The sequence below is a fragment of the Apostichopus japonicus genome, chromosome 8, assembly GCF_037975245.1.
Source record: "Apostichopus japonicus isolate 1M-3 chromosome 8, ASM3797524v1, whole genome shotgun sequence".
Lineage (NCBI taxonomy): Eukaryota > Metazoa > Echinodermata > Holothuroidea > Aspidochirotida > Stichopodidae > Apostichopus > Apostichopus japonicus.
The window spans coordinates 20183669-20200144 of record NC_092568.1 but is presented as its reverse complement, the minus strand read 5'-3'; positions in this window follow the sequence as shown (position 1 = coordinate 20200144).

The following is a 16476-nucleotide window of genomic DNA, read 5'->3' as shown; positions in this document are numbered from 1 at the left end:
TACCTTATCTACAAAGGGTGGTTGGTGAGTCCCTTCCTTCATTTGATTCGGTCTACCATTGCCTTCTTCAGTCTAAATTAGACTTTATATGGGATGCATGTAGCCACCCTCTCCACGAGTAACTGCGTGACAGTCAAATGACAAGAGGCATTTGTAGGCTGCATGAGACTTCCGGGTTTAAAAACCAACAGACACCGGGATTCTTTTATTCCTCGTGCAATGAAGCTTTTTAATGATACTATGTTACGTTGATTTTTCTTATCCTTTCTATCGTATTATCTGTATATGTCACAACTTCCGTGGGATAATACAATATGGCACCCTCTAGCGCCCCCTCTGTTGCGACCCCGGGTTTTTCCTTGGCCTTCAAAGCCGATAAAAATAAAATTTTAGATAGATTCAGGGAAGTAAACTCAAAGGACCAAAAGACTACTGAGATGTTTCTGAAAGTTAACAAAAAAAAACGATATATTTACAATGATACGATCTCTACTGATTTGTACAAGGATTATTGGTACTAGAAATTTGGAATATTACAGACAGATTTTACAATATTGTACGGCCGTTAAATTTTAAAAAGATTACTTAACTTATCTTACGCGGCGCGTGCCGGCTCTCGGTTCCTTTCGTAGCTGTTCTGACCTCCTTGCGTCACCAACAACGATGTCGGGATTTCTCCCTCGTAGGCTGGTATCCCGTGACTTGGTCAGGAGCAAAACCGTTCCCCGCTGGTCCAATTCGACTCAACGTTTGTATCCCAAAGATGGCTTCCTCCTGGGTGAACTCCGAAAAACTCTGCCGAAGTCACGCCTGTCCCGGTTAAACGACGCACCAATCTTATAAACAAACAGTCCACCGGTTCCTCCGTCCGTCCCCTCGATTAATCTTTTATCTCAGATGAATTTCTTTTTACAATAGGTCGGAAAACTCTGAACTAAACTCCTCATCACCGAAAATATCTCTTCTTATATATAGGCGGGTTTAATCTCCCGAAAGTTCCTTTCCAGGAATCCTGACGGAAAAACATCGAGAATCATCCATGTCTCGAAGATACGACTGATAGTGCATCGTTCATTGGTCGACGATATCCGGTCACCTGCTAAAAATGACTTCCCGTATGTTCTGGAAATTTGCACTCGTTAATACCGAATAGCGCCATCATTTCTCGTAGCTTCCAGAAAAAACGCACAAGTTGTCAGTCACGACGAGTGACCTACTTATCACCCTGACCAGCATATACTGAATACACGTAAAATGAATAAAGTCGTTCGTGACAGTATATACCCACCTTTTTACATATTATATATTTACATTTGATATCCGTCGTATTGTTTTGTAGTGCGAGTACACAAATTTCCTTTTTGGAGGAATTAAGTTTTACTTACTTACTTTTACTGCAATATTTGCAACTTACAATACGTTGGAGAGTCGGAAAACACTCTAAGAACGAGAATGACACAACATAGATCGGCAATCAAAACAAAAACGATCAACCAACCTGTTGCAAATCATTTCAATCTCCCAGATCATTCGATTGAGAATATACGTGTTATTGCCATTGTTCAAAACGATTCTTGGACAGATAAATTTCGAAAAGGAAAAGAAAATTTCTGGGAACTAAACCTAAAGACCACGGCATCATCCGGTTTAAATATCAGAATCGATCTGCCGTCTCAGATAAACCAAATCAATTCTTTGAAATTACGACGGAATCGGATTAAAATAATCCGACACGGGTTAAAATAATCCAATTTTCCAAAACTTCTGCTGAATCCAGCAGAAATCAGTAATTCGCATAAACTTCAATGCCATGCCGACACTCTTCTCTATAAAATAGTTTCAATTCCTGCTACTAATTGTCAGTTTCGGTGATCATGCACTAAAGAAGAGCTAGGTTTGCTCGAAAGCTCTGCAAAAACAAAACAGTGGCTGTTTTACTTCCAATCATTTATTTAATTTAATTATTCTATGTCACTCGAGATCCAGCCTATCTCTAAATGCAGCATAGTTGTTAAACAGTTTTTCCCTTATTCCTATATATCTATATATCTATATATATATATATATATATATATATATATCTATATATCTATCTATCTCTATATATATATAATATAATATATATATATATATAAATATATATATAATATATATTATATATATATATATATATATATATATATATGTGTGTGTGTGTATAATAATAATAATAATAATAATACTAATAATAATAATATATGCATTTATATAGCGTTAATTTTGTACAAAACATTCAAAAGCGCTTAACAAAGAAAAAGCCAACCAGTCGGGTCAATTAAAAATAAGCAAGCTTAAACAGATACGTTTTTAACTTTATCTTGAAAGCATCCAGGGTCAAGGAGTCAATACACATCAATATCACCGGAAGTGAATTCCACAACCGAGGTCCCTTGTAGGCAAAAGCCCTATTGCCTAACGTATTATGATTGATACGATGAACACGCAGGGTGATTCGAGAATGTGAGCGCAAAGAGTAAGAACTAGACTTCACCACGATCATATCACATAAATACTTAGGTGCAAGACCTTTTAAACATTTAAATACTTGCAAGATTAATTTAAATTCAATGCGTTGCTGTACAGGTAACCAATGAAGAAATTGTAAAGTTAAAGTAATGTGACAAAATTTAGGAAGAGCGTAAATCAACCGAGCCGCTCCATTAAGAACCATTTCAACTCTTCGAAGATTATAATCAGGTAAACCAATCATGAGTACATTACAGTAGTCAACATGATCTATTACAAAAGCATTAATAAGAGTTTTACTACAGTCCTTATCCAGGAATTTTCTGATCTGACGAATATTATAAAGTCCATGGTATGTCCTATAGAGCAAACTTTTCCAATATGAATGTCCACTGAAATGTTGCTGTCAAGATGGACCCCGTAGATTTTTTTGCACTATCACATGGCTAAATATCCACGTTACCTACTTTTATCATCTGAACCCGAGTCTTAGCAACTTGTTGACGAGTACCAATTAAAAGATCATTAGCCTATAGCTGATCATTCAATGTCTTATTTCGAAGATAAGTGATTGCATTGCCAGAACAGCCCGTTCCTCTGATAAGAGATAACCAGCATTGAAAGATAACTGTGTATCATCAGCATTACTATGTGCGTTAGGGAGGTGTTTAGAGACCATGGCAAACAACTGAGAAACATAACAAAGAAAAAGAATAGGACCGAGACAGCTGCCCTGGGGTACACCACAATTCAAAGAAAAATCTTTTGATGAGATATTTCTATAGATACATGCTGTTTTCTAAAAGATAGATAATTACCAATCCATTTTTGTGCATAATTAACAATACCAAATTGGGTACGCAATATGTTAACAAGAATATCATGGTTGACAGTATCGAACGCTGCACTCAAATCCAACAGGATTAAAAGAGTGCACTGTTGTTGGTCCATAGTCATCATTATGTCACTATGTATTCTCATAAGAGCAGTTTCTGTCAGGGCCGGATCAAGGGGGGGGGGGCGAAGGGTGCATGGCCCGGGGCTCCCACCAAGAGGGGCCTCCCACCACTTTTTTTTTTTAGTGCCATAACATCGCTACGATGCGCACATTGCGGACACTAGTACCGTCACTCAGTGTGACATAAAAGTTAGTAAAACCATGTATCTAAAGTTCTAAACTTGGGAGGGGGGGTAGCACTTTTGGGTCTGCAAGCCTGTTTGCCTATGCTCTATAGCCACACTGCATACACCTAAATCTAGGCCACTGTCTCACGAATGCAGACCACAGTAGCGCAGATGCATGTTGCAGCATGTATATATCATATATGGTGCGGATATATCTGCGGACATCTATGACCCAGGAGCGTCTCATCAATATGGCTGTCATGAGTATTGAGTCGGGCATAATGCGTGATATGGACTTTAATGACATCATCAGTGAATTTGCTAATCGAAAGTCAAGAAAGGCATCAGGACTTCTGTAATTATGTTTCCCTTGTCAAGAACTTTAATTAATGGTGCATAATGGTTTTTCGTAAGACATTAGACATTAATGTATAACTAGGACTGGTCCTTGATTAAAACATGTTCACAAAAGTTCCAGAGTTTTATTGGCTCTGGACTCGAGTCTGGAGCAGTTTGGAGAAGGAATTCACTTGGATCTAAGTACATGTTGGATATATAGGCCTAAATTTAGATGAAAAGTTTCAAAACATATGAATATAAAGTTGAGATGAATTAGATCCAGTGTTAGTATGACTAGGCCTCACTAGCTGTTGCTTTTTCATTCCTGTAATGTTGTATGGCTATATACATGATTGTGTTATAATGGTATGTAAAGGTATTCACATGCAGCTATTATGTGTTAGAAATCATAGTTATAAGTCTTTGGGTTTTTACAGTGTTTAAGTTTGTTAAACATATTCGTTTAAGTAAAACGTTTGAGTAATTTTTGTAAGATTTAGATTTCTCTAGTTGCAAAAAACATGTTATGTAATTTATATTTAAAATAATGTTTTTTGCAAATACTTTTTGAAGTTTTTTCTATCATTATGAAAAAAATCATTCTAATATGTAGTCCATGTGGTATTCACCTCCCAAGTCTTTTTAACATATAATATAAGGTGACCTAGTCTTACATTTCTCACTATGCCTAAATCTGGATGCATGAAATTCTAAATTTTCATATTCTCAAGTCTTTTTCTAAACATACATCATAATAAATTTGTTTTATTTCAAAAATTATTTTAACAATCAAAGTACGCCTAAACGACCGCTCAATATGTTATTGTAAAGATGGGTTTGATTTTTGTCAATTTTAGTGCCATAACATCGTTACGATGCGCATATTGTGGACACCAGTACCGTCACTCAGTAGTTCAAAAATTTCTAGAGGGGGCCCCCACCACCAAGCTGGCCCCAGGCCTCCCACAAGCTTAATCCGGCCCTGGTTTCTGTAGAGTGATTTTGCCTGTACGCAGATTGACAAGCAGGAAAGGGAGCATGTAAAGAACAACGTGAGACAATCTCATTAACTACAGCTCGTTCAACTAATTTACAAACATAGCTCAAATTGCTAATTCGTCTATAATTAGAATATATAGGGTCCAAGTCTGCTTTCTTTAACAATGGATAACGGTAGCAGCCTTCCATTTGTCAGAAACATTACCATCTTTAAGTGAAAGATTTATCATGGTAGTCAATACAGGCAAAAGGGGATCAAGACACTTTCTAAGTAACCAAGTGGGTATAGGGTCAAGATTGCAGCTAGTCGTGTTGGAGTATTTGATAATAGTACGAACTTCATCATTAGAAAGTGGCTTGAACCCAGTCGACTTCGATGGGAAATGCTGTCGAACATAAGGTTCATAGGGACCAGTAGCAATGGAATCAATGTTTGCATTAATTTTATCAATTTAAGATATAAAAAATTGTCCGAAGTAACATTAACAAGTTACATAGTATTCTGGTGTGGCGGATAAGACACAACTTGCTTGTTTTACAAAATGACTTTACAACAGTAAATAGTTTCTTGGTGTCGCCTTCACAGTCCCGGATGATTGATGTATAATAGGACTTTTTAGCAGAATCCAGATTGAATGAATACTCATTGCGCAAAGATCGGTGGACCCTTCTGTCAGATTCAAGACCAGATTTACGAAAGACTCTCTCAGCCTTTCGACAAGCGGAGCGTAATATTTTCAATTTATCGGAGAACCAAGGCACTGTTGGCCTAACAGTAATAACCCTGGTCAGAACTGGTGCGTGGATTTCAAGGACAGATGTTAAAGTACGATCATAGCATTCAATTAAATTCTCCAAATCAAGCCATTCAGTTGTGCATAATGAAGATTGCAAAATATCTGTACAGAATTGATCAATATCAATACTTCGATATTTCCGGTATTTAATTTCTTTAGTTGAATGTATGGTAATAGGTAGGTCAAGATAACATCTAATTGACCAGTTGATCAGACACTTTTAAAACAGCTTGTACATGGAGACGATAACACAATATCGTTAGTAGATCGTGTGATGGTCTGTTTTTACCTCCATGGTTAAATCAAGCGTGTGTCCAGACTCATGAGTTGGAATGGAGACATGTTGCTGGAGACTAACTAGACTAGACTAAACTTGACTTAATTCAAGTTTCGGTTAAACAACACAAGTCAGTGCCAGAATAATCAATGTGATCAACAATTAAGGAAGACAGTTTTATTTTGAGCTGATCGAACATTAACAGTCTCCCAAAATGATAAATTTCATTTGTGACTGCCGATAAGTATTAGTATTGCCGTCCTGGAAAACAATGTCTAGTTTAAACGAGCAATCAATCTTTTTACTCTGTTCTGCGCATCGACGTACTGAGGACAAGTTATAGATGACGCCATGTGATTTGCGCGAGGTCCAGAGTTGCCACGTTTGCAATTAATGCAAAATTGCTTATCTATTTCATCAACGGAGATCTTGCACAGTCTGGTTTCATGGTCATCTGCACAGATGGCACAAGAAGGGGTGGTTTTGTTAGAACAATCTTTATGATAATGCCCAAACAATTGGCAGATGCTACATCGCTTGACATGTAATCTATCATAAATTTTGCAGGAGTTCATACCCAACATGATACGATCACCATGTTTTTTCATGAAGTCACGAAGTGATGGGGACACATTGAATATGTCTTGAAAAACGTTTCATTATTTCTCAACGGCTTTGAAACAAGATGAGCAATATGATCTCCAAGATTATTGATTTCAAAATATTCTGCCAACCAACGATTTTGTTGAAGTAGAACAGGCAAAGCGTCATCAGCAAACGAAGCAGAAACCCCGAAAACTGCAATATTGGCAGCATGGTACCATCATTTTCAATAGTTCCAATTTTGGGCGGGTTGTTAGCGATCACATTAGACAGCTTGTCACGCGATGAAGCTGAGTCACACACAATAATAGTTTCGCCAGATATGTTTTTGAAAGATTTGCTAATTTGGACATTGCTATCAACAATAGTTTTCTCAAGTGTGGTGGTGTATGAGAGAGAAATTAAATTTCTGTGGAATTTATTTCAAAGACCTGGTGGGGCTTTCCGATATTTTTTTGTTCTCTCGTAGCGACTTTAAAGCACAAAAGAACTTCTCATGAAAGCGAATTTCCATGGCAAGCCCGAAAACTGCAGTGCTTTCAAAAAGTTCTCTTGTAGTTATCGTAACTTTAAAACATCCATCCCAGTGAGATTCCAATGATATGTTTAATGGAATGTTTATATGCAAAGTTTGACTTACATCCCCGGGTTTGATCTAGATATACATAAGTCAGTATTTAAGACTGATGATGCAATTTTCCATTCGGTTTGTGTTCCTATTTGGCGTGCAATATTAAAGTGTCATTTATATAGAAAGACTGCACTGAAATGATCCACTGACGGTCATCTTTAGTAATTTTCAAATTAATTTTCTCTCTAGGTGTTAGTTTTTGATCGATTCATTGCCTAACATGTTGTTTATTTCGTGTTAAAGTGACATGAAAATTGAGAGGAATAACATTTGCCTCCAGAAGTTCAGATAAGGAAAGATAATAGTTCGTTATCAATTTTAAGTGTTCCAATGTATTACAACAGGTTGACCAAAACTATTGCAAACCTATTTGCGTGGATCCAGGCAGTGGGGTGTACATCCCTTTTAACCTTCTACCAAAACTTCAAAAGTCGTAATTAGCACAAGATTACCCTAAGATCGATTTATAAACCTAATTCATAGTATAAATATGCCTCAGAATGCACCTAATGACACGACGGTCCAACTTATTATTTCATTTCTCTGACGAGGACCCGCACCACCCCCTACATTTCAACGACCCAGAGCCACACCCACCCCTTCTTTATAAAAAAAATCCTGGATCAGCCCCTAATAAATATCTGCAAGATAATTTTACTTGTTACATATAAACAACATACGTATCAGTAAAGTATTGCCGTTCGGCGAACTTTCAACCTTACAGCCGCTTTGATTCTGGATGTTTGTTAGAAACTTCATATACCAAACAAATAACGCCATCAGCAAGCTCCAGAAACGATGGGTTAACTTTATGCTGCAATCAGCCGCAGGAAGAAGCCACGCCTTCCCGACCACACTCGTCAATAGCGTGACATCAACGATACTGGTTTTACATTATCGAATAAAACCAGGAACTGGGAATCATTCAAGCCATTCATTCATCGCGAATTGAAGATCCAACAACTACTACCCAAGATGTATCGCACCGTTTTTCTGCTCGTTGTCACTTGCATGTTGTTTGTGCATTCCAGCGGCTGTACTTTGACGGCATGTCCATCAAAATGGACTGGCCTCAATGGAAAGTGTTACAGGTAATCATGTTTATTTATTTATGATCTATTCGTGTCTTTCTGCAAACTTGATTATGTGAATATGTTACTGCAATCTGGCAACACGTCGTACTACCAAAATGAGATATATTTGTAACATTTCATAAGGCCTCAGTTGAGATGTAATATGTTTATGATCAGGCGCGTAGCCAATGGAGAGGGGGCGAAGGGGAGGACCGCCCCCCCCCCCCCTTGAGCATTTTTTTGTACGTTTTTAAGTTATCGCTAGTAATTTCAAAATAGAAAATGCTTAGATGCAACTTGCAAGGCCTGGGAAGTGCCATTTCCAGCGACCTGGGAGGCATTTTCGGCCAAAATATTCTTGTACCCTTCGCGCCAACTGATGGTGGCGCTACGCTTAGATAGTTTCCAATGCCGAATATACGGCTCTGATAATTTGCCTACAGGTTCGCCCCTCCTTTAGCAAATTCCTCGCTACGCGCCTGTTTAGGAGAAGCAGTGTTGAGAAGCAGCAGTGAGAGTTGCCAGTCTGCTATGAATAAATACCACCAATAGTATTATGTTGATCATGATCCTAATCTGATAAGAAACTGCACATTCAATTCCTTTCTGACTCATAAAAATTGGCTTTAAATAACGAGAAGGCCTATTGTTAGATAATCTGTCACAAAGATGCCAATGATTATGTCATCTTAATCAACTAACCACGATACTGCTCATGTGTGGGGAAGCTACTCACTGAATGCATTAACTGTAGGCTATGACGAAGATAAAACATTTCAAGATAGGCGATGGATAATTACTACAGTATTATGATAACTTTGGTGGTCAAATCCACTGCAAATCTCATTATCCGATTAAGTCTGCAACATTTTCTGCTCCAGCGCATGTTTCTGCGTTAGGCTGTGGTCAACTTTTCATGTTTAACTTGACATGAACACAACATGGTTGATTTTATGGTAACCTCTGAAATATGGTTTATGTACTTCAGCTACGTCAATAAATTGAAATTACCCATTAAAGGGGATATATTGGGTGTCTCTTCAATACCGTAATTTCCAGACCCCCCCCCCCCCCCTTAAATTCCAAAACTGTTATGTACCTGCTACTCTTCAATATACTTCTCAAATCACTCCATCCGAATGGAATATTGATAATTACAAACATATCTACATTCCATCTCGTTACAGATTGTTTACTGCTGAACACAAACAATTTGATGCCGCGGAGACAGCCTGTCAAAGTGCAAAACTCGTTGACTGCCAAGGTAATGCTCTTGCCAGTGGTCATCTGGCATCTGTTCACAGCCAAGAAGAACAAAACTTTCTCTTAGAAATGGTTCGGTCGACTTTACAAGTGAGTATTGACAACATTTAACGTAGAAGCAATAATAACTAATTATGAGCTATAAGTTGAAAAGCGTGATGTATGCAACCCCGCGTCCAACGGGTACATGGTTCATACGGCTGTTATAAATGAACGGTCCATCGGCACAGTGATGTGTACAAAGAGGTGGGGAGGGGTGACATGCCGCTCACACCTACGCGTCAGTTTTTTTTTTTTTTTTTTGGGGGGGGGGGCTTTCAGTTGGGGGTTTCTTTGACAGTTCAAGATTATTTGTAGCTTGTGTTTATACCTAATTATAGACCTAACTAGTCTAATTACAGACCTAACTAGTCTAAATATACCTCAAATGCACCATTTGACGTATACCCTTCATGTTTTTTCTTGCGGACGCCGATCCCCATATTCCCTCCAATAGGAGCACAAATCACCTAATCCATGGTCGCACTCCCTCTTGTCCTTCCATTAAGGCCCTTATACCTTAATCAGTCGGAGAAAAAATAGGGAAAACTACCACCCCATGCACATCTGAACTCCATGCGCAGTCACTCAAAACATTGACGAAGTTGCACGATACTTAAATACCACTACAATATTGGCTTGATATGTGTTATTGCAAAATAAAATTTCGAACTGGAGGAACATATGTCGAGAATTGAACAAAATCATAAAATGCTCGCACGGTTTTCTTATACCATGCCTAAAGAAATGTATAAATATTTTTGAAAGGTGTCTTAGCAATCTTCGTTATCTCATTTTGAATTATACTCGATTATACTCAACAAGTTTGCCTAACATGAATATATACTTTCTATACATAAATACTCTATGCTTATACTTATGTGATATTCTATTGGGGACGGGTGGCTCTAAGCCCTCTAGGACTCTAGGAACCCGTTGGCTAGAGCTTGTGAGCTAAACAGCACAGTCACCGGGTGGAGTGTAAATGCTTCTCTCCCCTTAAAAAGTATTCCAGCCAGGGCATGGGCAGGCTTCCTCCCCTTCCCCTTCCCATTAGTATCTTTATTCGCATTACACTCTTGAAAAAAAAACAGCGAAAGATATGGTGCTAGTCTTAACCACATTTTCTCACCCTTTCCTTTCCTATCGATTTTTTAAATTTTTTATAGATCCCACCTTCTTGTTGTCGGTACCCCAATTGTTTTTAAAGCTTATGCAAATTCTGCAGGAGCAGTCCAAACTTATTATGACGATGTGATATACTATACTAACATTTCTTGAAGTAAAAGTTGGAATGAAATCTAACAAGCGGACTAAATAAACACTTGCTTCTGTCGTGAAGTCTACGTGTATAGACCGATGGCCAGATGGACCGACTTGTACACGGTCAAACGCTGAAAATCGGCGTGAACCTCGAGAAACAAGATGCTGTAAGTTATCGTATAGGTAGACTCTCTCTCTCTCTCTCTCTATATATATATATATATATATATATATATATATATATATATATATATATAATTATATATTTAATTACACTAATATATTTAATTACACTAATATATTTAATTACACTTATTTATTTATTACATTCTGATTTTATTATTAAACAGCATACAGGCGGTTGGGATCCACAGGTGTACATCGGAATGAAAGTTGGATCCCAAAACAACTTGCAAAGTTGGACCGATGGATCATCCGTTGATTACACCAGCTGGTTCTCTGGAGAGCCGAACAATGGGCCTAACAGTCGCGGGGCCATAGCATCGGGCTTGTATTCGGGTGGTAAATGGGCCGATGTATACAGCAACAACAACTTCCCCTATATTTGTCAGCTACCTTGCACCGATTATCAATTTAATTGATATGTGGAGAAGGAAAAGAAACACGGAATAACAATAATTTGAAGTAGACAAAGTATACTTTGGTATTATAACTCGTTAACTGTTACAATTATTAATAGTTACAATTTTCTAATCCTCTTTCCTGACTCATTTTGCTCGGCATAAACATTCTTTCCTACAGGTATAGTAATCTCTATATTTGTGCGAAATTATCGCTTTTAGACGAAATCTACGGGATTTCATAATTGATGCACATTGACACTTGAACAACAGCATTTATGTATTGTCTGTTATGTCATGTTTGTGTTAATTCCTTTAAGCTTTAAAAGCACATGGTGGTGGGACGTATAGTACGTGAATATAATGCAGTCTGTGGAATGTTCTTTTTTATTAATATCGATAACAAAGACACCCTTTTGCAATAGCATAGACGAAAAAGAAAAAACAATTGTCATATACTTGAATGTATTCTTTTGCAAAGTGACGACAGATTTAATGATCTGTGGTCAGACACAATCATTTCTAACGCCCACCCCTACCCCACTCTCACCTGAACACACCTTAAAATCAAAATCCAATTTTGCAAGGGAAATCAACAGCTAGGTGAATGTCGATATAATTGTCTTAAACGTATATCTGGAATAAATGCCTTAATCTATCGTATCTCGGGGAACCCCCCCTCCCCACCCTCTCCGCCCTCTCCACCCTCTCCACCCTCCCCACCCTCTCCGCCCTCTCCACTCTTGAAATCCTGTGCACGCCACTGAGCAGCTTTCAAAATAAATTGATAAATTATCCTCAATGAGAAACGGTCAACTAAATGATCGTCCACATTTACGTATTAATTGTGCCTTGGTCTTTGTGACTCGCTTAATGAAACTAGGTAACTACGTTACAACAATGTCGTTAGACAGTGAGGGGAGGGGGGGGCGAACACCGGCGGGATGTTTTTTTTTTGAGGCGGGAGGGGGATTGGGGACTTGAGATTTGTAGTGTTACGGTGGCCCAGATGGAACTCTGGAGGTTTGAACTTTTCATCTCCAAATTTGGACTAATCTTATCTCCAATATAGTTTCTCGAAAGTTCAACTATTTTTTCAATATTGCGCTTTCTTTTTCGGAAAACTGACTTGATCTTTCAAAATTTCAACTGTTTATCTCAAACTTCTCGAATATTTGGACTTCTTTATCAAAATTTCGACTAATTCGACTTTATGATATTAATTGTATATTGATCAGATTTCGACTACTTTCTTGGACTTTTCATCAAGTTGTCAACTCTTCGACTCAAAGTGTGACCGTTCTCTTAGTTTAAGAGATTATATGTTGGGACGCACGAGAAGCTGCTAGATTTGCCAAAGTTTACAAAGCCAAACCAAAGGCGTTCAACCCCCCCCCCCTCACGCTTTCTCTCCACTCACCTCTCTCTCTCCCTTCACCCTCTCTCCCCATCTCTCTACCCCTCTGTCCACCTCTCCCTCTCTCGCTCTCTCCCTCCCTCCACCCCTCCATCCACCTAGCGCGGTGGGGCGTTGGACGATTCACCTCTCCCTCCACTTCTCTATCTCTTCCTCCACCCCTCTCTCCACCTCTCCGTCTCACTCTCCACCCTCTCTCCGCCTCCCCCCATCTCTCCTTCTCTCCCTCCATCCCTCTCTCCACCCGTCATGCTGATTATTATCATTTGCAATCTCATTCAAAAGGCAGAGAATACTTCTCGAAAGAAGTGCAGGTCTTATACCATATGGTGTAGTAGCATATCACATGACAGTTATAATGGATATACAGTGTTAGCCGACTTAATAGACGGCGCTATAGCATAAACCAAACCAGAGCCGTATCTCTATATACGGCTCTGATCCAAACACCCTTTTAAGACGGCCTCTCAGTGAATTCAGGTAGCTTACACATCGTTATATTCTGCACTGAGGTGTCAAATATTTACCGTTGTTGTGTGGTTCATACGGAGAAATAAGATTATTGTATACATTAAGTTAATAATTCTATATCCAAATTGAGATGCAGATCTAGTTTTGACTATTTCAGAACGAACAGATCCATGATCGTAAAAGAGAATGGGTCGGTGTGATAGTGTAAAACCACCAACCTGAATATTTTAGACATTTTATATATATATATATACATTATCTCTAACCAGGGTGAGTTTGAGCTTTGGCTAATATAGTAAGTAACTAGCCTGCATTTTGGTAAAGCAACTTTCTATGAGCACACTCCATAAAAGTGTCCGATTGACTTACACACTAAATCGTTAATGTATTGTGATCTTAAAGTCCTTGTAGAAGTTCGCACTACCTGAACCCATGACCATGTCGTTATTGTAGCATACCCCCATTAAAAGCCCCATTGACTTACACACTAAATCAAAAAAGTAATGTGGTCTCTGAGCCTATATAGAAGTTCTCACTAGCTAAACGCTACCCATCACTGGATAACTGACAAGTTGGCCAATCATGGCACCATCAATTGTCTGCACCATAATCGCGGAGAGGGTTTTGCTATCAGAGCCTGAAGTTTTCGCCACTTGTAAACAAACCTCTTCACTCAGTAGTAAACAATGTTCGTACGCTGCTCCTGGGAAGCCTAAAGGGGTCTACAATTGGCACAATTGACACGATTTTTGCACCACATGTACTTCCATTCATGCTCTTCAAAATGCAAGCCCCCAAGAAAGCAGATCCTAATTGATAACAGGTCAAAAAGATGTTCTCATGCTCCTTGTTGGCACTTTTCCTGAAACAGGAGAACAATCGGGCGGATGGATATAAACTCTAATAGGAGTATGCCACCTGATACTTTAAGCTATGAGAACAATTTTAGAGGGCGCTATCAAATTCGTGGTGCGTCTTTGTGGTAGCAGACTCAATTTTAAATGCCTCATTGACTAATACACCGAACCATGAAAATGATGTGTTTTGTATAGTCTTGTAAGTCTCATATTAGGTCAAAGAAACCCCTTATCGCTGCATGGATAACTGACAAGTTGGTCATTCATTGAACTTCAATTTCCCCTTACCATGATAATGTTAACATGGCAAAAATGCCTCTGCTGCTCTTTTAAGACAGAAAGTTGTATCAATTTCCGCAGCAAATAAAGCTGACAGAAGCATGACTGCTATTTATCAGTACTTAACTTTTCATGCATAAGCCAACACACACACACGCACCCACGTTTACATACTGAACCGTATATAAACATCACTATTTGCGAATATTTTTAGCGAAACATTTTGTTCTTCGATGTCTCTTCGGTATAGGCATATAAAGTAGAAATGTCATTGTTGTTTAGAACGGTTGTTTCTTCTTACAGACAGCAATGGACACAGACGCATGAAATTTTACGTCAGAAGGTAAAACTCTGTAGCAGAGAGTGATATTACCGAATAGGAAAGTCATTGCAACATGAAACGAGAGTTATAGGCCGACTAAGCGGATCGATGCATTCCGCTGACCTCAAGTGACATTATCAACTTGTGCGAGTCATTCCAACCTCACGCATATACTTGAAAACAATGGCACATGCCGACTGCTCGGGAACGGAAATTGAAACGAGTTTCCGTCGAGTTAAAAGTGGCTTATACAAAGTCTTTCTGCAAGAAATATAATAAAACTTACATATGTAAATGACACATTGCAAGGCGTTCAATTTTGCTTTTCCATCACAGTACAGTTATCATCATCAGAGTAGGGAATTATTACAAAACTCATTTTACACGATAGGGAAGCGGAATGGCGCCACCTATCCTAAGTATGGTTTTCGGTGGAAGAAAAAAAGTCGCAATTTTGGCAGAAAATTTGAAAAAATCACATAGCCTTAAAAGGAGGCTAAAATTCGAATTTCTCAGATTTGGTCAGGATACTCTTATAGCCACACAATATACGTTCAAAGTGTTGTTCGTAGACTCGGTGAGGCGTTAAATTGTATTTTACCTCTTTTTCCAAGGTGTATGGAATATTCTGTCCTAGTCTGCTCATTTTCCTTGCCAGTGATACGTGATTTCAAAACAGTCAAATCAAACCCTTTGTTATGCATAAATGTTTTCCGGTTTTTGGCTCCCCAGAAGTTGTAAGCTAAGGTATAGAAGGGTGCAATATTGTAATCGTACTTTTTTCTTCAAAAATGATACGGATGGTGATAAAATACTCGATGGTTATTGTATATTAATATATTTCATATGCGTTGAGTGCCTTCTTTAACAAGGTTCACTAAATTTCCAGTGACAGAGTTTGGACAGGTTTCCGTTAGGCAACTGGGACCTAGCTCTCCGGAAATTGAAAAATCGACTATTTTCACTTATATTAAATCGATCGTAAATGACCTTTTCGATATTCTTATGGAATGATTACCATCGAAATTTTGGCCGAATCTTTCGTGAAACTAATATAAACTGAGGAATGTGTGCATAAAAATTAACATATTTAGATTTCTTCTAGATTTGACCGACAGAAAATATCTATTTCTCGGGACGATTCATTTCGAGCCAATAAATATTGACAAGACGCAGTTATTTTTAGATAGGGGGCATTTCGATATACACAAACGTAAACGTTTGCTTACCTCATACCCGTATTTAAAAAAACAAAACAGGGATTTTCATTACAATTTTGAAAGTCACCTCATAGAAATCAGCATTGGACAACGGAGGCGAACGCATGCCGGGATGAATGGTCACGATTATATCCCTTCTATATTTCAGAAAGATCCACTAATCAATATGCATGATTTTGACAAGAATCGAAAAAGTCAGGATTTTACGCTATACTTGAATAAAATCAAAAGGCTATTATATATATATACATATATAGTAAATCAATAAAGAATAACATACCAGAAAAATTCCACTTCACGAACGGTTTCGTCCTTTTGGGACTCATCAGGCGAAGGTAGGAATCGAACCCCGGAACCTCTTCGTGTCACGAACCTAAGCCCGTACCACTCGACCACAGTGATTCCACTGATGTGT